At 47.2% G+C, this 23,368-nt stretch overlaps 2 protein-coding genes across 8 annotated transcripts in view; one reads left to right on the forward strand and one right to left on the reverse strand.

Moving 5' to 3' along the window:
• The window catches only part of NIPAL3 (NIPA like domain containing 3), a 41,528-nt gene extending 40,654 nt beyond the window's left edge, over positions 1-874 (reverse strand). For 3 of the 5 annotated variants that reach the window (XM_073572545.1, XM_073572537.1, XM_073572513.1), the window contains exon 1: positions 737-874. The gene's annotated coding sequence lies outside the window, so the exon portion shown is untranslated. The other 2 variants (XM_073572526.1, XM_073572520.1) reach the window with 2 other exon arrangements.
• The window catches only part of STPG1 (sperm tail PG-rich repeat containing 1), a 179,954-nt gene that overhangs the window by 3,137 nt on the left and 153,449 nt on the right, over positions 1-23,368 (forward strand). The window contains exon 1 of one of the 3 annotated variants that reach the window (XM_073572583.1): positions 913-1,023. The exons of 1 other annotated variant lie outside the window; for it this stretch is intronic. The gene's annotated coding sequence lies outside the window, so the exon portion shown is untranslated. One more of the 3 variants, XM_073572573.1, reaches the window with a different exon arrangement.

Consider the following 23,368-nt stretch of genomic DNA (forward strand, 5'->3'; position numbering starts at 1 on the left):
ATCACTGGGGACAAGCTGCAGTGGATTCATGCCATGGCTGGCTTATTCGCACATCCTTGTGAGGTGAGCGCACTACCATGTGTCTCGTCAGCCTTCACTACATCTACTCGATGAAGGATTTCTGCACTATGGAGCGCCCTGATTTTTCTTTTTAGGTTTCGGAGCGGAAGACAAGCATTCATACCTAAATCCTGATCTGTAGGTGGTCGAAGTCAGAGCCCCAGCAATCAGTAAGTTGCCTCCTACATGAAGGGTGATTTGGGGAACAACCCTGCTGCAATTCCCAGCTGTGTGCAGCCCTGTACCCATTACACAATCACTGACTGTAATAACAGTGATGTATTGGTCTCAGCGATTGGCTGCAGTGGTCACACACTCGTCCGCGCAGAAGAGGATGCCAGTAGGCTAGTTGGCGACCTCGGTTGACCAGGTAGCAGAGCAGCGGGACTCGAGGAGTATACAGAACCCTATAAATTACTATAGGGGTCTCACATGCAACTAGTGAGGACAGGAGCCAGCCCCTCCACACTGCCCTCCCCATGCCAAGCACAGGGTGGCATGGCTTCCTGTTACCTGCCCACTTCACCAGTGACTTCCTGCCATACCTGGCCCCTACCACATATGGTGATGCCCACACTTCCCCTCAGGCAGCGCCCATTACAGCATGCCCACACTTACTACAGACTATTCTCTCCACTGGAATCACGTCCCCCTATACACTACACATCCCACTCACCTGTCCGCTTCCTGCGGCTGTGCCTATTGACCAGCGCACTCCTATGGCTTTCTCCTGATTGGGTATTGAGGATGTCATTCATCTTTGCGAGCAGCATGTTATTGGTCAGAGAGTGGCAGGTGCTGCGCCTATTGGTGCAGAATAGCAAGTGGGCGGGAGATAACTGGGGCGGGGAACCAGGAAGTAGCAACGAGAAGTGGAATTGACTGTTTTCTCGCTGAACAAGTCGTGCAGTAACGTCATCGCTGTACTATATGAGGGCAGCCCGGGGCACGTGACCTGGCTACGTAAGAGCTGCGCTGACGTTGATGCTCATCGCTACAGCTGGGTGTAGTAAGATGGAGGGGCGGAGCAGGAGTGAACTGGTTAAAGGGTTGCTAAGCAACCGGTGTACATAGTTGTGCTGCCATGAGGTGCCTGAGATTGCGCTGCACGGAGAGCAAGGCAAGTGTTCCCCAGCACAGGTGTGGGGCTATGTACTAGGTGGGGGGCCACTGTACAGTGTGGCAGCCATAGAAGTGTTCCAGCAGTGGGATGGCAGACACTGAACGTTACCTTCCCTGAGCTGCTGAGGCCTCTTTCACACTTCCGTTTTTGACCATCAGTCAAAATCCGCCGTTTTTGCAAAAAAAAAACGGATCCGCCATTTTTTTGCATTGATTTGCATTACCGGCGGATCTTGACAGATGGCCATCCGTTGGATCCGTTTTTTTGCGGATCCGTCAAATTTTTTTTTTTTTTTTTGCGTCCGCCGAGAAGCCTGGACGGACCCTGCAACGTTTTTTGTGGTGCAGGATCCGCACTTTTATAGTGCGCATGCCTGGAGGAATGAAGTCAGGAGGAAATTTAACCCTGAAATCATTTCTGGCGGACAGAAAAATTCTCTCTCTCTCTCTCTCTCTTTCGTCTGCTGCCAGAGCAAGTCTGCCGGGCATGCGCTATACAAAATAGCTGACCGTCGCTCTGAAAAAACGTTTCAGAGTCCGTCTACTCCGCCCAGCAGCCGCTAAAATTCTGACGGATCCGTCAAAAAACGGGTGAGACGGACGACTGTCAGTCAAAATCCGCCGCTAATGTAAGTCTATGGGGGGAAAATAACGGATCCGCCAATTAAGGGGCAGATCCGTTTTTTTCTAAAAGTGGTGGATTTTGACTGACGTTAACAAACGGAAATGTGAAACAGGCCTCAGGTGAAGAGAAAGGGGCGATGAGCAGACGGCGAGTCTGCCATGAAAGGAAGTGCTGTGTTATAGTCTGAAGTGGCGTAGCACTAGAAAGTGTGTGGCGCCTTCATTCCAGTGATTCCTGAGGGTCCCGAGTCACTGACCCCAAATACCATGCTCCGTGGTCCAAGGTTGTGTAGTCAGTATAGTGGGGGCGGCCACAGACAAGGGGACGGTCACCTGGTGAAGTGGTGACAACCCTCGCCATTTCTGCACAAGGACCAGGAGAGAACGCCAGAGGTTGGCAGATGGGGCCACTGGGATCGGTCCCTGATCCTAAGAGATCCCACCGGCCAGTATGAGAAGACAAACACTATTAGGTGGGGGGTATTTCCATCTTGTACACTTCAGGCATGTCCGCCGGATGCGCAAGAAATGGAGAGTAGATGCGGTGCCAGTAATTGGACGTCCATCTGTCTAGATGTCGGGGTCACAGCGCACACCGCTGCCAGTGGGGAGGTGGCAGAATTCTCCGTTGTATGGGAATGACGACCACCTCTCCACTGCCAGCAGTGTGCGATGGGACCCCGATGTCTAGCTACATGCAAGATCCATTCCTGGAAACCCTATCTACCGGCATAGTGTATCATATGGATATGCCACAAATCTGCATAATATCTGGGGGCCTTGTTTGAGATTTGGCATTCCCTTCAAGTTACGGAGCTAATGGTAGATATTTTGGATGAACTGGTTCCTTCCCCTAGAGTAGCCAGGCTGAGACACGGGGAATCTTATTTGTTAGCTGTCTACATTCAGGGGCTCTGCTAGAGTCCATAAACATCCAGGGTACAGGCTCTCTGTGATATAAAAAGTAGGGCATACTAAAGGTTAGGATTTAAAGGGGTTGTCCACTACTATGTTATTGATGACCTAGCCTTAGCCGCGGTGCACTCCTGATCGAGCACAACCTTTTACCAACATGTGCCGTTTGTATTGTGAAATCTGGTGACATTCCCTTCCATGTTGTGCAGATGACACATCAGTTGTGAGAGAAATCAATAATATATATTTTGAGGAAGCGCCTTGGCATTAATGAATACTCCCCTTCATTTGTGTGATAAATGTTGTAATTAAAAGGGGTTGTCCGGTCTACATTTAATAAGTCTGCAAGTCACTCTGTGACTGCAGAGTTATGATTTCCCCCAGAACACGCACTGTGTGCTGCAATGATTCCCCCGGTTTCTGAGTCGGGGCTGGAGGATATGTAAGTGTTATGCATACTCCCGACCAGAGCCCGTCTACTGGGTGCAGTCTCACTCCATACACTTGTATTGACCAAGGCCACTCCTGGTCTAGTGATGCAACCATTCAGTGGGTGCGATCTTGCTCAGTACAAGCGTGTGGAGCGAGGCCGCGTTTTCTAGATGGACTATGTCAGGGAATAGGCATAACACACACGTACCCTGCAATCCTGGCTCAGAAACCGGCAAATCCTCGCAGCGCACAGTGCATGCACTATGGAGGAATTAATAAGTCTGCAGTCACGCAGAGTGATTTGCAGGCTTATGTAGTGCAGCGGGCTTTATACAGTGCGACAGATAGGCAGGGACCACAGAAAGTCAACATAGAAGTGTCTTTATTTCCAGCCTCACATAAACAGAAGCGATATCCTCTAGTTCGCAGCCGGGTTCCCACAAACAGTCCTTGTTCCAACCTATTGCCGTGGCAATAGCACCTTTGTAACTCCTGGGTGCGTCAGCGGCTTTGAAGTCACTGGTTCTGTGTTGGCCTCACACAGACCTGGGTTGCACAGAGCCTCCTGCTCTGCAGCTTGCAAGACTCAAAACAGACACAGCCAAGACTAAACTGAGAGATCACATGGAATCATGGCCATAGAGCCACTCCCAAAACCCGGAGTGGAGAGGGGGATTCACCCCACTACCAAACCTGAAAATCCCTCTAAAAATAAAAGCCCATGTCGGGTTTTCCTAAAATCTGACTGCGTCAACTACTTGGACACAATCTGCACTTCCTTTTATTTTGCCTTGTAATTCACAGGCATTCTGCTGTAAACACAAGGCACTCCAGCAGGTTTAATATGACTATACGCATCCTGGGGGACAAATAACGGCCTTCATATAAGATCCCCCTCACTACCTCAAACTTATCAATTTCGGTCGGACAACCCCATTAATTACCAAATGTGTATATGCTATGATTTATGTAGTTTGATTGGTTTATGTTATTTTTCCTTGTTGAAATCTTATTGGTTGCTTCCTACTACCTACTGCTACTACAGAATAGGGGGTACCAAAGGTTTTGCCCCAAAAGAGACTCCAATTTCCTATCTCAATATGTAGTAAGTGATACCTCCAATGAGAAATGTAGTATAGTTCTTCTGATCCTCTATCCTGCTTACCCCATATGCATGTCACGCAGGCAGGTGACAGACCAGACTTACTCTGGAGGGGCGGGGCTTTATGTCTATCGGGTATTCAGCAGCCCTCTGATGGCAAGGTTGTACTTGCCTGCCGGAAGACACCAAGCACCACTCTAGGGCAGTCCCTGGATGCCGTTCTCCACTAAGGAGCCAGATAGCACATGGCGAGACGGAAGGGAAGGGGAGCACTGCCACTAGGGAAAGCTAAGAGGGTCAACACCTGACACTTGCCCTGCACAACCCTGAGCTTCCTGACGTTAGTAGGTAGACGGGTTCTTTCACCCTGTGCCGCGATCATGTTCCTTTACCTGTCTTATCCTAAGCACAACCCTCGCTAGTGCGTGGGGCAGCAGGAAGGCTAGTCCTGCTCTACAATAAAGAAACAAAGGAAAACAGACAAGAAACAGCAATCACTGTCAGCGCACCCAGACTACAGAAAGGTATCAAGGGAAAGGAAGGATGTGGCAAACCAAAAGGGAGATAAAGAAAAGGAAGACACCAAACATCTTCCAAACAGGAATCTCCAGAGACGGCTCCCAGATTAAAGGCCCCATCTCACATAGTGAGATCGTTAGCGAGATCGCTGAAACGTCACAGATTTTGTGACTCAACAGCGACCTCGCCAGCGATCTCGCTACATGTGACACATAGAGGCGACCGGCCCCCGCTGAGATATCACTGATCGTGCTCGAATGTCCTGGGCCATTTTTTGATCACTGGGGTCCCGCTGGCCAGCATGCATCGCTGTGTTTGACGCCAACGAGCGACGACGCAGGCGGGAGATGTCAGAATAGCTGCTCTGTGTCAAGGTCCCAACGACCGCCGAGGTCGTTATGCGGATCGCCGTATCGTTACTGCGTCGTTGAGTAGATCTGTCTGTTTGACAGCTTACTAGCGACTATTTAGCGACGCACCAGCGATCCTTACCAGGTCGTATCGTTGTCGGGATCGCTGGTGCGTCACTTAGTGTAGCGGCAGCTTAATTCTCTTTCCACAGCTCAAACCTGCACACCGATACTAAGATATAGCAAGTTATCAATGGCAACTACCCAAGCTAAGAGGTGAATACTTAAACCCCAGGTGAGTAGAGAAATCAGAACAGCCGAGATAACCCAGGATGAAAAGTTTTAGGAGACAAAAGAACAAGGGAAATCTGGAAAAGCAAAACATATTCAACCAGTGCAGCCATACGTGTATCCAAACCCTGCAATTTCCTGACCCTTGAAATGGATGAGACCTCTCTCTGTCTCAGCATCCCCGTGACAGCGTGAGCTTTCAGCTGTGATCGGAAGTGTAAAACTCACCTCCAGTCACTGGTGTCAGCTGATGGGACTACTAATCCCATCATCTGACACCTGCTATCGCTAATTACATTGAGAGTAGAAGCGATGGATGAGAGTATTCATCAGTCACTGCTGCGCTGTGAATAAATAATTAAAAAAAAAATTTTGTGGGTTCCCCTGTATTTTTGCTAACCAGTCTGGCAAAACACACAGCTGAGTGCTGCAACCCTCAGATGTCAGCTTCAGCAAGGCTAGTTTTCAAGAATAGAGGGGTTCCCACGCTGTTTTTTAATTATTTCGATAAATAATTTAAAACAAAAATTGCGTGGGGTCCCCCCCCATTTTTGACAACCAACCTTGCTAAAGCAAACAGCTGGGGGATGGTATTCTTAGGCTGGTAAGGGGCCATGGATATTCTGGCGTTTTGCCCGGCTCTTCCCACTTGCCCTGTATCGGTGGCAAGTGGGGTTCATATTTGTGGGGTTGATGTCACCTTTGTATTGTCAGGTGATATCAAGCCCACGGCTTAGTAATGGAGAAGCGTCTATAAGACAAATATCCATTGCTAAGCCTATAGTTGTATGATAAAGTCACAGCCAGAATAAAGTCCTTTATTTGAAATAAGACTAAACACAGTTTTCCATTTTTATTTAAACCCCTAATTCCAGCGTTCTCCTGTAATAAAAGTAAAATGAAAACCAACAATATACCATACCTGTCCGTCCTTCAGTCCCACGCTGTAGTCCAAGTCTGGGTTATAAACAGTTCTCAACGTGGACGGTGCCAAGATGCGCCGTCCAGGCTGACAACCACTGGTGACTGAACTGCTGCGAGGGCAGCCTCAGAGACTGGTGGTGACATCATAGAAGTTGCGTCCGGTCACTGAGGCTCCGTTCCCATCCAGGTTGAACTGCTGTGACCTCGGTGACATCCCCGCTAGCACCCTGTGAAAAACTCACGGTTCTAGCGGGGATGTCACCGAGGTTACTAGCACCCTGTGAAAAACTCACGGTGCTAGCGGGGATGTCACCGAGGTCACGGCAGTTCAGCCCAGCTGGGAACGGAGCTCTCATGGTGCTAGCGGGGATGTCACCGAGATCATGGCAGTTCAGCCCGGCTGGTAATGGAGCGGAGCCTCATTGACCGGACGTAACTTCTATGACGTCACCACCAGACTGAGGCTGCACTTGCAGCATTTCAGTCACCAGTGGTTGTCAGCCTGGACATCACATCTTGGCACCGTTCAGGTTGAAAACTGTTTTTCCCTCAGACATTGATTACAGCGTAGGACAGAACGACAAACAGGTATGGTATATTGTTGTTTTTAATTATACTTTTATTACAGGAGAACGAGGGCTTCACTGGAATAAGGCATTTAAATAAAAATGGAAAACTGTGTTTAGTCTTATTTCAAATAAAGGACTTTATTCAGTCTGTGTCTTTATTTTCCATATAACTATAGGATTAGAAAATAATAGTTGTCTTATAGACGCCTCTCCATTACTAAGCCGTGGGCTTGATGTCACCTGACAATACCAAGTTGACATCAAACCCACAAATATTACCCCACTTGCCACCGCTACAGGGCAAGTGGGAAGAGCCGGTTAAAGTGCCAGAATTGGGGCATCTAATAGATATGCCTTTTCTGGGCAGGTGTGGGCTGTGTGAGAATCATGTGGGTATAGTGGATGAGGGCAGGTATATCTCGCCCAGATTCCTTTCCTATGTGGCCTAGTCTGGTCAGTATCGCACCTGCTTACTAATGGATAATGGGAGGTGGATATAAAAGGATGCCAGGTGGTTGTGTGAGTGTCTCAGTCTGGAAACACAGAGAGCCTGTCTGTGTGAGAGACACACGTGAGTGGAAGCAGTGCCCACTGCAACTGTGGTTTGGCTGGATGGGAGAAGCCCGCCAGTTGGTAGTTAGGTTGTCCATTGTTTAGTTAGTGCCGGACAGGCAAGGATTTGTTTTATGTTTTATTTCCTTTTGCATTGCTTTCACCGTTAATAAACCTGACCCAGGGTCAGTTACACCCGAATCCCAGCTCTGCGCCTGAGTTTCATGCTGAATGCACGTGACCTTTGACCCCAGCAAAGGCGATCCCGGAGTGTTTTATCACATTGTGGTGGAGAACGCGGGCATCACGTTGCAAGCATGAGCATGGAGGACGTGGTGAAAGTGCTGGTACAGTCCACCGCCGTCCAGCAAGAAGCTAATCGGGTGATGATGGCCCAGCTGAAGGAGTTGGTGGACATGACAGTTGCCGATCGTTCGCTTCTCCAGCAGGTGGCGCAGCGCTTGGCAAGCTTACCTGAGCTTAACCTGGAAGCCGAGTCGAGAGTGATTCACGTGAGTCGGTACTGGCAGAAAATAACGACCGAAGATGACGTCGAGGCATACCTGACCACGTTTGAACGGACGGCCGTGCGAGAAAAATGGCCGAAGGCACGATGGGCCGGCCTGATTGCCCCGTTTCTTTCCGGTGAGGCCCAAAAGGCTTATTATGACTTAGAGCCTGAAGCCGCGCAGGACTTTGACAAATTGAAAGCCGAGATCTTGGCCCGGCTGGGAGTGACGACCGCTGTCCGTGCACAGAGAGTGCATCAATGGACTTATCAGCCGGATAAACCTCCGCGGTCACAGATGTTCGACCTGATCCACGTGACGAAGAAGTGGCTACAACCCGAGGTGCTGACAGCACCAGAGATAATCCAGAGAGTCGTCATGGACAAGTACCTGAGAGCTCTACCGCCAGCCCTGAGGAAGTGGGTAAGCCATGGGAATCCTACGACGGCAGATCAACTGGTGGATCTGGTTGAACGTTACTCCGTGGCGGAAGGACTCCGAGACGACGCTACCCCACCTCGTTCTTCATCATCTCCACGTGGAACCGGTAAGACTGTTCCAGGGAGTAGGGGAGATGGAAAAATCCCTAAGACAGTGGGGGAGGAAAACGGGACTGCCCGCACTGCGAGGCCGAGAGTAACGAACTATGGTCTAAGCAAGGGGCCCGTTAGGTGTTTCCGCTGCCAAGAGATGGGACATATTGCTGCGAACTGTCCGGTCACTACTGAACCCATGCAGTGCGACGTCACAGACTCTAAAAACCGCATGTCTATGGTTGCACGGGTAGTGAGTGTGAATGCCGGTCAAAAGGATGTGGAAAAACACTTGTGTGATTTAACTGTTGATGGCAAAAATGTGGTGGCATTGTTAGACTCGGGAAGTGTGGTGACTCTGGTGAAGGCCAGTCTGGTGTCAGCCCCGACTGGACCATCAGACAAATTTTCTGTAACGTGTGTGCATGGAGACACCTGTTCGTACCTCACCACGGTCATATGCATTACAACTTCCTATGGGTCTGTGCAACATAAAGTGGGACTCGTCCCGGCGTTATTGCATGATGTTATCCTGGGCCGGGATTTTCCCCACTTCTGGCAATTGTGGGAGAATCAGTTGATGCCCTCGGGTAATAGTGTACATGATTCTTCTCCCAGGGCGCGTGTGGGTCCCGAACCCCGGGAAGAGGTCTCCCCGGAAGACTCGGGGGAAGAGTCTGCGGGAAATGACCTGCAGTTCCCGTTTTCAGTCATGGCGGGTGATACGGAGGAGACCGGGGAAGAGGAGGAGGCCGACAGCCGTCCACCTCCCCGTTTGCCGGATTTAGAAGTTCAGAAAGATGACTTCCAAAGCGAGCAAATAAAGGATTCTACCCTTTCTCAGGCTAGGACAAATGTAAAAGTGATAAATGGGGTACCCGTAGAACCTGGCTCTAGGCTGGCATATCCTTACATGGTTCTGGAGAATGATTTACTCTATCAGATAGAGAAAAAGGGGGAAGATACGGTGCAACTATTAGTCGTGCCAAAACCCTACCGGCGGCAGGTGCTGGACCTGGCCCACGGACATGTGATGGGAGGTCACCTGGGAGTCCAGAAAACCACCGAAAGGATATTACACTGTTTTGTTTGGCCAGGCATGCATCACGATATTCGTGTATATTGTGAGTCTTGTCCTGACTGCCAAGCCTCTGCACCTAAGCCCCGGTTCTGTAGCCCTTTGGTACCCCTACCTATTATTGAAGTCCCGTTTGAGAGGATTGGGATGGATTTAGTTGGGCCCCTTCCACGGTCTGCACGTGGATACCAACATATCCTGGTCATCTTGGATTATGCCACTCGTTACCCGGAGGCCATCCCTTTGCGTAACACGGCCACCAAGACGATTGCCAAGGAACTGGTGCATGTGTTTAGTCGGGTTGGTATACCAAAACAGATACTCACCGACCCAGGGGACCCCCTTTATGTCCAGGATAATGAAGGAGCTCTGCCGATTGTTACAAATCGAACCGTTACGCACATCCGTGTATCACCCTCAAACAGACGGGTTGGTTGAACGGTTCAATAAAACTGAAGCAGATGCTGAGAAAGGTGATAGACAAGGATGGGAAGAACTGGGACTATTTACTTCCGTATTTGCTCTTTGCCATCAGGGAAGTACCCCAGTCTTCCACGGGATTCTCGCCTTTCGAGTTGTTGTACGCCCGACATCCTCGCGGACTGTTAGACGTTGCAAAAGAAACCTGGGAGGGTCAGGTCACTCCATTTAAAACAGTGATAGATCACGTCACACAAATGCAGGACCGTATTGCGGCTGTTATGCCTATCGTCAAAGAACACATGATACAGGCTCAAGGAGCCCAAAAAAGAATATGATAGGGGTGCCAAGATCTGTACGTTTGCACCCGGAGATAGGGTGTTGATCCTGGTCCCCACGGTGGACAGTAAGTTCCTGGCAAAGTGGCAGGGCCCCTTTGAGATCAAGGAAAGAGTTGGTGAAGTAAACTACAAAGTATACCAGGCAGGTAAACGTAAACCTGAACAGATTTATCATGTAAATCTGATAAAGCCCTGGAAGGATCGGTCTGCCTTGTCAGCAGAGCTGGCCCGTCCTGTCTGCTCGCATACTGTACCGGAGGTACGGGTTGCAGAGACTCTCTCGGAGCGGCAAAAGACTGAGGTCAGGCAGTTTCTACTTCACAACCAAAAGTTTTTCTCAGAAAAACCCGGGCAGACTATGCTAATGAAACATGACATCGTAACGGAACCTGGTGTCACAGTTCACGTAAAGCCCTACCGAATCCCGGAAGCGCGCCGTGAAGCCGTTTCCCGAGAAGTGAAGGCAATGTTAGAGTTAGGAGTCATTGAGGAATCGCACAGTGCGTGGTCCAGCCCGATTTGTGCTAATTACTAAACCGGACGGCACCATCCGGTTCTGCAATGACTTCAGGAAACTGAATGCGGTCTCAAAATTTGATGCCTATCCTATGCCCCGGGTCGACGAGTTAATAGATCGGTTAGGAAAAGCCCGGTATATTACGACCCTAGATCTAACAAAGGGGTATTGGCAGATCCCTCTGGCTGAGGCTGCCAGAGAAAAGACGGCATTTGCTACGCCGGAAGGTTTATTTCAGTATGTGTATATGCCGTTTGGACTGCACGGGGCACCGGCGACCTTCCAGAGACTGATGGATCGAGTCTTGAGGCCACATAGGCGGTACGCTTCGGCCTATTTGGATGACATTGTCATTTACTGCTTGGACTGGGAGACTCCTCTCCAGAAAGTACAAGCTGTGATTGACGACCTGTGGGAGGCAGGTCTAACCGCGAACCCCAAGAAATGTCACATCGGGCTAGAAGAAGCCCGGTATTTGGGGTATGTAATTGGGAGGGGTGTTGATAAACCCCAGATTGATAAGATTCAGGCGGTTCAGGACTGGCCACAACCTGTCAACAAGAAGCAGGTGCAAGCCTTCCTGGGGATCGCCGGCTATTATCGCCGGTTCATACCCAATTTTGCAGCCATCGCTACCCCCCTGACGGATCTTACAAAAGGGAAAGACTCCGTCATGATTAAATGGAGTTTAGCGGCTGAAGAAGCCTTCCATAGCCTAAAACGGGCACTTTGCTCTCAGCCCGTACTGGTGACTCCGGACTTCCGCAGCGAGTTTGTGGTACAAACAGATGCCTCTGATACCGGTATCGGGGCCGTACTGTCACAAGTGAGGGACGGAGTGGAACACCCAGTCCTCTATCTCAGCAGGAAGCTGAATAAACACGAGCAAAGGTATGCAGTTGTAGAAAAAGAGTGCCTCGCCATTAAGTGGGCTCTAGAGGCCCTCAAATATTACCTGGTGGGCCGAAAGTTCAGGCTGATCACTGACCATGCCCCTCTCAAGTGGATGCACTTGAACAAGGAACGGAATAGCTGGGTGACCCGGTGGTTCCTTGCCCTGCAGGCCTACACTTTTACGGTGGAGCACCGCCCAGGGGTACAGATGGGAAATGCAGATGCCCTGTCCCGAGTGCACTGTTTGGCGGGTGTCATTGCTCGACCGGAGTGGTCTGAGCAGAGGGGGGGGATATGTGAGAATCATGTGGGAATAGTGGATGAGGGCAGGTATATCTCGCCCCGGTTTCCTTTCCTATGTGGCCTAGTCTGGTCAGTATCGCACCTGCTTACTAATGGATAATGGGAGGTGGATATAAAAGGATGCCAGGTGGTTGTGTGAGTGTCTCAGCCTGGAAACACAGAGAGCCTGTCTGTGTGAGAGACACACGTGAGTGGAAGCAGTGCCCACTGCAACTGTGGTTTGGCTGGACGGGAGAAGCCCGCCAGTTGGTAGTTAGGTTGTCCATTGTTTAGTTAGTGCCGGACAGGCAAGGATTTGCAAGGATTTGTTTTATGTTTTATTTCCTTTTGCATTGCTTTCACCGTTAATAAACCTGACCCAGGGTCAGTTACACCCAAATCCCAGCTCTGCGCCTGAGTTTCATGCTGAATGCACGTGACCTTTGACCCCAGCAAAGGCGATCCCGGAGTGTTTTATCACAGCTGCTATTTTTAGGCTGGGGGGCCCAAAATCCATGGCCCCTTACCAGCCTGAGAATACCAGCCCCCAGCTGTTTGCTTTAGCAAGGCTGGTTGTCAAAAATAGGGGGGACCTCATGCCGTTATTTTAAAATTATTATTTATCTAACTAACTAAAAAAACAGCGCAGGGACTCCTCTCTTCTTGATAACTAGCCTTGCTGAAGCTGACAGCTGAGGGTTGTGGCCCCCAGCTGTGAGTTTTCCCTGGCTGGCTAGCAAAAATACAGGGGAACCCATGCCATGTGTTTTTTTTTGTTTTTTTTTTTTTGTTTTTTTTAAAATATATATTTACAGCGCAGGAGCTGCTAATGAATACTCCCATCCACCGCTCCTGCGCTTGCTATTATTACTTAGTAACATAGTTATTAAGGTTGAAGGGAGACTTTAAGTCCATCTAGTTCAACCCATGTTCCTTCCTAACCTGCCCTAACATGTTGATCCAGAGGAAGGAAAAAAAAAAACCCATGTGGCAAACAGTAAGCTTCACATTGGGGAAAAAAATTCCTTCCCGACTCCACATACGGCAATAAGACTAGCTCCCTGGATCAACGCAATATTAAGGAAACTAGTGTATATACCCTGTAATATTATACTTTTCAAGAAAGGCATCCAGGCCCTTCTTAAATTTTAGTAGGGAATCACTTATTACAACATCATATGGCAGAGAGTTCCATAGTCTCACTGCTCTTACAGTAAAGAATCCACGTCTGTGATTAAGCTTAAACCTTCTTTCCTTCAGACATGGAGGATGCCCCCTTGTCCCTATCTCAGGTCTATGAGTAAAAAGATCATTAGATAGGTCTTTGTACTGTCCCCTCATATATTTAAACATTATAATAAGATCACCCCTAAGCCTTCGATTCTCCAAACTAAATAACCCCAAGTGTAATAACCTGTCTTAGTATTGCAGACCCCACAGTGCTCTAATAATCTTCGTCACTCTTCTCTGCACCCGCTGTAGTTCAGCAATGTCTTTCTTATACACTGGAGACCAGAACGGTGCACAGTATTCTAAGTGTGGTCGCACTAGTGACTTGTATAGAGGTAAAATTATGTTCTACTCATGAGCATCTATGCCTCTTCTAATGCATCCCATTATTTTATTTGCCTTTGCAGCAGCTGCCTGACACTGGCCACTAAGGCCAGTTTCACACGTCCAGATAATTCCGGTACCGGAAAAAACGGTACCGGAGCTAGCCGTGTCCGTGTGTCCATGTGGATACGTGGTACCTCCGTGTGACAACCTTGTGCCGCATCAGGACCACACGGACGGCCGCTGGGAAGAAGCGTTACAGTAAGCGCTGTTCCCAGCAGCTGGTGCTGAACGCGGCTGTCATTCTCTCCTGCTCTGCCGGCAACAGCGAGCAGGAGAGAAAGAATGAGTGAAAACCCGACTTGGGGTCCCCCTCAGTTTGTGAACTAACCAGACGAAACTTACAGCTGGGGGCTGCAGCACTCAGCTGTCAGCTTCATCAAGGTTCTCAAGAATAGAGGGGTCCCCACAGTTTTTTTTAATTATTTAAATAAATAATTTTAAAAAATGGTGTGGGGTCCCCTCCTATTTTTGGCAACCAACTTGACTAAAGCTGACAGCTGAGGGCTGATATTCTCAGGCTGGTAAGGGGCCATTGATCTTGGCCCCCCACAGCCTAAATACAGCAGCCCCCAGCTGCCCAGAAAAGGCGCATCTATTAGATGCGCCTATTCTGGAGCTTTGCCCGGTTCTTCCCACTTGCCCTGTGGCGGTGGCAAGTGGGGTAATAAGGGGTGTTAATTCCATTGCGACACCATCGATCTCCTATAAAAAAGGTGAAAATAAAGCAACAATATGCATTACCTGTCCAGCGCTCAGTCACGTCCCACGGCGTTATCCATCTCGGGGGTTAATCAGTTTACAGGCGGAGCTCTGCTAACACAGCCGCTCCCAACTGTAAACTGCAGTAGAATGAATGGAAGCAGCCGGCGCAGACTCAGTGATGAGCGGTGACATCACCGCTAGTTACTGAGCATGCGCGGGCTGCTTCCATTCATTCTACAGTAGTTTACAGTCAAGAGCGGCTGTATTAGTAGCGCTCCGCCTGTGAACTTATTAACCCCCGAGATGGATTTACGCCATGGGACGTGACTGAGCGCCGGACAGGCAGGTAATGTATATTGTTGCTTTATTATTTTCACCTGGAATTAGCAGTATAATAAAGATTTTACAACTGTGTGTAGTGTATTCTTTCATTAAAATACTTTGCTCTTATTATGTGTGTTTATTTAACCCTTGACTGACTCTAGGATTAGTAATGAATAGGTGTCTTGTTGACACCTCTCCACTACTAATCCGGGCTTAATATCAACTTACAATAGAATGGTGACATTAACCTCTTATTACCCCACTTGCCACCACTACAGGGCAAGTGGGAAAAACCGGGCAAAGCTGCAGAATCGGCGCATCTAATATATGCACTTTTTCTGGGCAGCTGGGGGCTGCTGTTTTTAGGCTGTGGGGGGGGCCAGGATCAGTAGCCCCTTACCAGCCTGAGAATATCAGCCCTCAGCTGTCAGGTTGGTTGTCAAAAATAGGGGGGACCCCACGCCAGTTTTCTTAATTATTTAAATTATTAAAAAAACAGCGTGGGGACCATTCTTTTCTTGAGAACCAACCTTGCTGAAACTGACATCTGAGGGCTGCAGCCCCCAGCTGTAAGTTTCGTCTGGTTGGTTCACATACTGAGGGGACCACATCGGGTTTTCATTCATTCTTTCTGTCCTGCTCGCTGTTGCCAGCAGAGCAGGAGAGAAGAATGACAGCCACGTTCATCATCAGCCGCTGGGGAACAGCGACTTACAGTAGTGCTTCTTCTACGGCGGCCGGCCGTGAGCACGGAGGACAGTGTGAACTGTTCTCCGTGTGCACATGTGCAGCAAATATTGCGGGCTGTGTGTCCGTGTTAAAACAGAAATGTCAGCGTATTTTCAGTCCGTGAAAACACGTTGACATGTGCATAGACCCATTCATTTGAATGGGTCTACGTGTGTCAGTGTCTCCAGTACGTGAGAAAACTGTCACTACAAGTACCGGAGCCACTGACGTGTGAAAGAGGCCTAAATGTGAGTTTGTCGTCCACCCATACACCCAGGTCTTTTTCAGTGACAGTTTTGCCCAGTGTTTTACAATTAAAGGGAATCTGTCACCCCTTTTTTTGAATATGAGCTTCCGGCACCGACATCAGGGGCTTATCTACAGCATTCTGTAATGCTGTAGATAAGCCCCTGATATAACCTGAAAGATAAGAAAAAAGAGTTAGATTATACTCACCGGGGGGGTGGTTCGGTCCGATGGGTGTCGCGTTCCAGTTCGGCACCTCCCATCTTCTAGCAATGACGTCCTCTTCTTCCCTTCCTGTCGTGGCTCCGGCGCAGGCGCACTGCTCTGCCCTGTTGAAGGCAGAGCAGAATACTGCAGTGCACAGGCGCCGGACCTCTCCCAGAGCCTGCGCACTGCAGGACTCTGCTCTGCCCTCAACAGGGCAGAGCAGTGTGCCTGCACAGGAGCCACGACATGAAGGAAAGAAGAGGACGGCATCGTATGAAGATTGGAGGCGCCAGACCGGGCTGCGACACCCATTGGACCGGACCGCCCCCTGTTGAGTATAATTAACTCTTTTTTTCTTATCTTTCAGGTTACATTGGGGGCTTATCTACAGCATTACAGAATGCTGTAGATAAGCCCCTGATATCGGTGCCGGCAGCTCATATTCGAAAAAAGGGGGACAGATTCCCTTTAAGCAAATAATTATACATCTTGTTTGTTCTACCCAAGTGCATGACCTTACATTTATCCCCATTAAAGCTCCTTTGCCATTCATCAGCCCAAGCTTCTAGTTTACATAAATCCTCCTGTAATATAAAATTGTCCTCCTCTGTATTGATTACCTTGCAGAGTTTAGTATTATCTGCAAATATTGAAATTCTACTCTCTATACCCCCTACAAGGTCATTAATAAATATGTTAAAAAGAAGCGGGCCCAATACTGACCCCTGTGGTACCCCACTGCTAACCGTGACCTAGTCCGAGTGTGCTCCATTAATAACCATCCTTTGTTTCCTATCCCTGAGCCAGCTCATAACCCACTTACACATATTTTCCTCTATCCCCAATGTTCTCATTTTATGTATCAAAAGCTTTTGAAAAGTCCATGTACACCACGTCCACTGCATTTCCTTGGTCCAGTCCGGAACTTACCTCTTCATAAAAGCTTATCAGATTAGTCTGACAGGAACGGTCTCTTGTAAACCCATGTTAAGGGGACCAACACTATCATTTTTAGTTTCTTACTATTTATGTAGTAAAATAATATTTTGGGATTATTTTTTACTTTCTCTGGCAATGAGTCTCTCTGTCTCAATCTTTGCTGCCTTGATTTGCTTTTTACAAAATTTATTTAATTTTCTGTAGTTATTTAATGCCTCATCACTACCTACTTGCTTTAATTCTCTAAATGCTTTATTTTTATCTCTTATTGCTCCCCTTACAGCTCTTTTTAACCATAGTGGTTTCCTCCTATTTCTAGCATGTTTATTCCCATACGGTATATATTGTGCACAGGTCCTATTCAGAATGCTAATAAACGTCTCCCATTTTCTTTGTGTATTTTTATGTCTCAGGACATCGTCCCAGTTAATTACACCAAGATCATCTCTCATCCGTTGGAAATTTGCCTTCCTGAAGTTTAGTGTCCTTGTAACCCCTCTACTACACATCTTATTAAAGGATACATGAAAACTTATTAATTTGTGATCATTATTACCCAAGTGACCCCCAACCCTTACATTTGATATGCGGTCTGGCCTGTTGGTTAATTAGGTCTAGCAGTGCCCCCCCTCTTGTTGGGTCCTGAACTAGTTGTGAAAGGTAATTGTCTCTCATAGTTGTCAAAAACCTATTACCTTTGCTGGAACTGCAGGTTTTGGTTCCCCAATATATTTTGGGGAAGTTGGAAGTGCCCCATAATAATGACTTCTCCTTGAGTCGCTGCTTCATCTTTTTGCTTTATGAGGATATTCTCCGTTGCTTCCATTATTTTTGGAGACTTATAACAAACCCCTATTTTCCCCCTCCCCTTATCTCCACCCACAAGGACTCTACATTTTCATTAGTTTCACATATATTATCACGCAGGATGGGTTTTAAGGATGATTTTACATATAAACACACGCCTCCCCCTTGCTTATTTGTATGGTCATTTCTGAACAGACTATAGCTCTGTAAATTAACCGCCCAGTCATGGCTCTCATCCAGCCATGTCTCAGATATCCCCACCATGTCATAATTATGTTCCAACAATATTAATTCTAATTCCTCCATTTTGTTGGCGAGGCTTCTGGCATTAGTATACATGCACTTTCTGTATCTCTCTGTACCTCTATTCTTTTTTTAAATTACTAACTGTTCTAACCCCCCCAGTCCCTAGTTTAAACATTCCTCCAGCCTTCTAGCCATTTTCTCCCCCAGCACAGCTGCACCCTCCCCATTGAAGTGCAGCCCATGCCTAGCGTAGAACCTGTAGCCAACTCAGAAGTCAGCCCAGTTCTCCAGGAACGCAAACCCCTCCTTCCTACACCAATTCTTGAGCCACTTATTAACCTCCCTAATCTCCCATTGCCTCTCTGGCGTGGCACGTGGTACAGGCAGTATTTCAGAGAATACCAGCTTGGAGGTCCTTTAAGCTTGCAGCTTAATTCCCTGAAATTATCTTTAAGGACCTTCCACCTACCTCTAACTTTGTCATTTGTGCCAATGTGCACCATGACCGCTGGGTCCTCACCAGCCCCTCCCAGTAATCTGTCAACCCGATCAGCGACGTGTCAGACTCGAGTGCCAGGTAGGCAGCACACTGTTCGACGATCCCTTTCTTTGTGACAGATTGCCCTAATAATTGAGTCCCACACTACCAGCACCTGTCTGGCCTGCCCTGCTCTCCTATTTCCCCCCTTACTGGAGCAGACACTCCTCCAGCTTTCAGAGGACATGCCTTGCTGCAGCAGTGCTACCCCTGTACTGACACTCCCCTCATCTGCCAACTTAGCAAACTTATTGGGGTGTGCCAGGTCAGGACTAGTCTCCCTGGCGCTCTTCCCTCTACCCCACCTAACTGTCACCCAGCTTGTTGCTTCACTGTCCTGCAGCTCCAACCTAGCATCCCCCCTCATCTATCCCAATGAGCGTTTGCTCAGTGAGCAGCAGACTGCTTTCCATATTGTCTATATATCTCAGTGCTGCCAGCTGCACATTTAGATCCAGTATCTGGGCTTCCAAATGCACAACGTGCTCACATCTCGCACAGCAGTATGCACCCTCAACCGGCTGTTCAAGGATTGCATACATGTGGCAAGCTGTACACTGGATGGCATTGGCAATAGTGAAGCACATTCCTAATGGGGATTGCACAAAACAGAAAAGATAAGTAAAAATAAATAAAAAGTATTTAGAAAATATAACAGCAATTCAGTAATTCCTCCCATGGAAACTCCCTGAATCCAAAGTCACTGAATCACAAGTCACACTTGCCATCATTCGCACCTACGCTCTGGTCACACGCAACTCGCTGAAGCAGAAGATTTAGGCTATGTGCCCACGTTGCAGAAATGCTGTGGAAATGTCCGCAGCATTTCTGCAACTCCCTGCCATGGGTAAAACGCATGCGGAATTTGCATGCGTTTTCCTGCAAAACACAAGTGTTTTGCAAGCGTTTTTAGCTTGCAGAATGCTTGCGCTTTCCAAGCGATTTGAGGCATCGCTTAGAAAAGTGATTGACAGGTTGGTCACACTTGTCAAGCATGACACGCTGATATGTCTGATTTTTGCCAGCAAAACGGTTCGCAAAAACATCCTGCACATGGAGAACATGCATTGATGTAATTCGTGTAACACGCATCGGCACCGTCGAAGCACTACAATAAGCGCTGTTCCCCGGCGGCAGGTGTTGAAGACAGCTTTCATCAATCTCCCCTGCTCTGTTGGCGGTCAGAAGCAGGGCAGAATGATGAGAGTTACTCCCATCATCCGACATGTGCTGCTGCTAATAGCAGTGACAGCAGGAGCAGATGATCAGGGTATTCCTTACCCGCCGCCTGCAATCTAACTAAATAAATGAATGAAAAACCCAATGTGCTTACCCCCTTATATTCTTTAACCAACCAGGCAAAACTCACAGATGGGGGCTGCAATCCTCAACTGTCAGCTTCAGCAAGGTTGGTTATCAAGAATAGAGAGGTCCCCACGACGTTTTTTAAATTTAAAAAAACGGCGTGGGGTCCCCCCATTTTTGACAAGCGGCCTTGCTAAAGCTCACAGCTGAGGACTGGTATTTTCAGTCTGGTTAAGGGCCATTGATATAGGCCCCCCACAGCCTAAAAACACCAGCCCGCAGCTACCCAGAAAAGGCACATCTATTAGATTATTGGGTTGAACTAGATAGACTTAAAGTCTTCCTTCAACCTTAATAACAATGTTACTATGTAATAATAGCAAGCGCAGGAGCGGTGGATGGGAGTATTCATTAGCAGCTCCTGCGCTGTAAATAAATAAATAAATAAAAAAAAAAAAAAAACATGGCATGGGTTCCCCTGTATTTTTGCTAGCCAGCCAGGCACAACTCACAGCTGGGGGCCACAACCCTCAGCTGTCAGCTTCAGCAAGGCTAGTTATCAAGAAGAGAGGAGTCCCCACCCTGTTTTTTTAATTAGTTAGATAAATAATTTTAAAATAACGGCATGAGGTCCCCCCTATTTTTGACAACCAGCCTTGCTAAAGCAAACAGCTGGGGGCTGGTATTCTCAGGCTGGTAAGGGGCCATGGATTTTGGGCCCCCCAGCCTAAAAATAGCAGCCCACACCTGCCCAGAAAAGGCATATCTATTAGATGCCCCAATTCTGGAGCTTTGCCTGGCTCTTCCCACTTGCCCTGTAGAAGTGGCAAGTGGGGTAATAGTTGTGGGGTTGATGTCACCTTTCTATTGTCTGGTGACATCAAGCCCACAGCTTAGTAATGGAGAAGCGTCTATAAGACCTCTCTCCATTACTAATCCTATAGTTACATGTTAGACACAGCCAGAATAAAGTCTTTTATTTGAAATAACGCTAAACACAATTTTCCATTTTTATTATTATGCCTAATTCCAGCGAATCCCTCGATCTTAATCTATTCTATTATTTCTAAACACTCTTTTTCGGTGATTACTTTGTATTTCCGTTCATACTCCACCCATACGCACAAATGATACACCATTTGAAAGGTAAATTTGCCCCCTTAAGCAAAAAAAAAGCCAAACAAACCACACATCCATAATTTGATCACAAATTACAGTTTAAACATTAATTTTCATAAACCTGCAGTAAGGAAAAAATGACCTGCAGGTGGCACCACAGTACCCCAAAGCACACTGCCACAAAGCTGCTTACAGACATCACAAACAAATCCAAACATTTTCCTTGGGGTCTTTCTAGCTTGCCGAACTGCTTGCCCAGCCTATTTTAGCCAAATTGGAGGATTGCACACTTCACTGCAGGTGAGGCACATATGCAAACACATTTGTAAACATGCACTGCCTATTTAATTGCCCACTTGCTCCGTTCATACTCCCACACAAACAAATGATACACCATTTGAAAGGTCAAATTACCTGCAGGTGGCAGCACACTACCCCAAAGCTGCTTACAGACATCACAAACAAATCCAAACATTTGTCTTGGGGTCTTTCCAGTTTGCGTAAGTGCTTGCCCAGCCTATTTCAGGCACTTTGGAGGATTGCACACTTCACTGCAGGTGAGTCACATATGCAAACACATTTGTATACATGCACTGCTTTTTCGGTGATTACTTCACCCTACACACAAATGGTGAGTCATATATGCAAACACATTTGTAAACATGCACTGCTGTTTCGCTGATTACTTCGCCCCACACACACAAATGATACAGCATTTGAAAGGTAAACTTGCTCCCTTCAGCAAGAAAAGAGCCAAACAAACCACACAGTCACGATTTTATCACTAAATACAGTTTAAACATTCATTTTCATAAACCTGCAGAAAGACACAATGACCTGCAGGTGGCACCTCAACCGGAAGACATTTTTTGGCCTCTTCTTCTCAAACCAATTTAATGTATTGCCAATCTACATATATAAATACCTGTATGTGTTAATCATCTCATGAAATACATTTATATTTGACCAACTTGCTTTTTCTGAAATTGCCTGCGCCCCCAATGACCAATGTGCGAAAATTTCACACGGGCCAACTAGTAAAAATAAAATAATAAAACAACAATATACCATACCTGTTCATCCTGTTCCACGCTGTAATCCATGTCTGAGGGCTAAATAGTTCTCAGTCTGGACTGTGCTAAGATGTGACTGTCCCGGCTGAAAACCACCAGTGACTGAACTGCTGGAAGCGGCCTGAGTGACTAGCGGTGATGTCACTGATGCTGTGCTCCCAGCCGGCCTGAACTGCGGTGACCTCTGGACCGTGGGAAAATGCCAGTGATGTCACCATCATGATTCAAGCTCAGTGTCTTCACTGCAGATCACCGTGAGAATTTTGTTTCATTTTATTTTTAGGAGATTGAGGGCTTTGTTGGAATTTGGCATAATAAAAATTTTTGGTGGATTTATCTGTAACTGTTCCGAGGCTTTGTGTGTGTGATAATTCCTTTTCTTCTCCTACTTTGGTTTAATCCCATCTTCCACTCTCCGGTGCATTCCTCTGTTATTTGTGTGAGTATATTTGTATGTTTGGTATATTTCATTACCCATGTTCATATTACCTTGTTAATCTTGTCTGTGTATTACGGTACAGTACTACTCCCTGAGGGCGGATTCAGGAGCTTAGGCAGTATCTTCACCATTGAAGGAATACGGGGAACAGGGCGAGCTATGGCGCCCCTAGCGTTATGGACAGAGATGGAGCCCCTGATACCCGACAACAGCCGTGACACATAGTGAATTTTTTTGTAACAACAGTAGTCAATAAATCCATCAACAATAGATTAAGTTTAAAAAAATACCAATATCAAGGTTTTTGCATTTCAAAATGTAACTGTATAAGACCCCCCTCCCTCAGAAATTCATTTATTCACATCTATGGGAGAAACCTATAGCATAATGGATAACACATCCTGATACAGAAAAGGGATAATATATTACATCAGGTGCTCCTGTTGCAAAGTGTATGTGTGTCGTACTTAGAGTTACAGGTCAGACTTAAAGAACATCAAAAAACGATTCCTGGGCCATTGTTTCCCCAAACGTTACCAAAAAGGACCATAATGGCAATTAGATGGCACCTTGTTTTGGGGAATAGAACACATAAAAGAACATTGAAGGGGTGAGAAATTTCTGGTAATTATCAAGTATTGATGGACTGAAGGAAATCTAGATGCAGAACATAAGGATGTTAACAGCAACTTGGAGCGACACCTATGTAATACAGTGGTGTGAAAAAGTGTTTTCCCTTTTCATGATTTCCTTATCTCTTTCATGTTTATCACACATAAATGTTTCAGACCACCAAACAAACTTAAATATTAGACAAAGATAACACAAAAATGACGTTTTTAAAAGAAGTTCTTTTATTTTTAAAGGGAACCTGTCAGCAGGATTGTGCACAGTAACCTACAGACAGTGTCAGGTCGGCGCCATTATACAGATTAAAATGATAACTTGGTTGATGAAATCCGTCTTGTGGTTGTTGTCTAATCTTTATATTCAGTTTTGAGCTAATGATATTATCGTGCTTTGGGACGGCTTGTATTCATAAT

Source organism: Dendrobates tinctorius, unplaced genomic scaffold (genome assembly GCF_039654945.1).
Source record: "Dendrobates tinctorius isolate UK_male_01 unplaced genomic scaffold, ASM3965494v1 ptg000007l, whole genome shotgun sequence".
Lineage (NCBI taxonomy): Eukaryota > Metazoa > Chordata > Amphibia > Anura > Dendrobatidae > Dendrobates > Dendrobates tinctorius.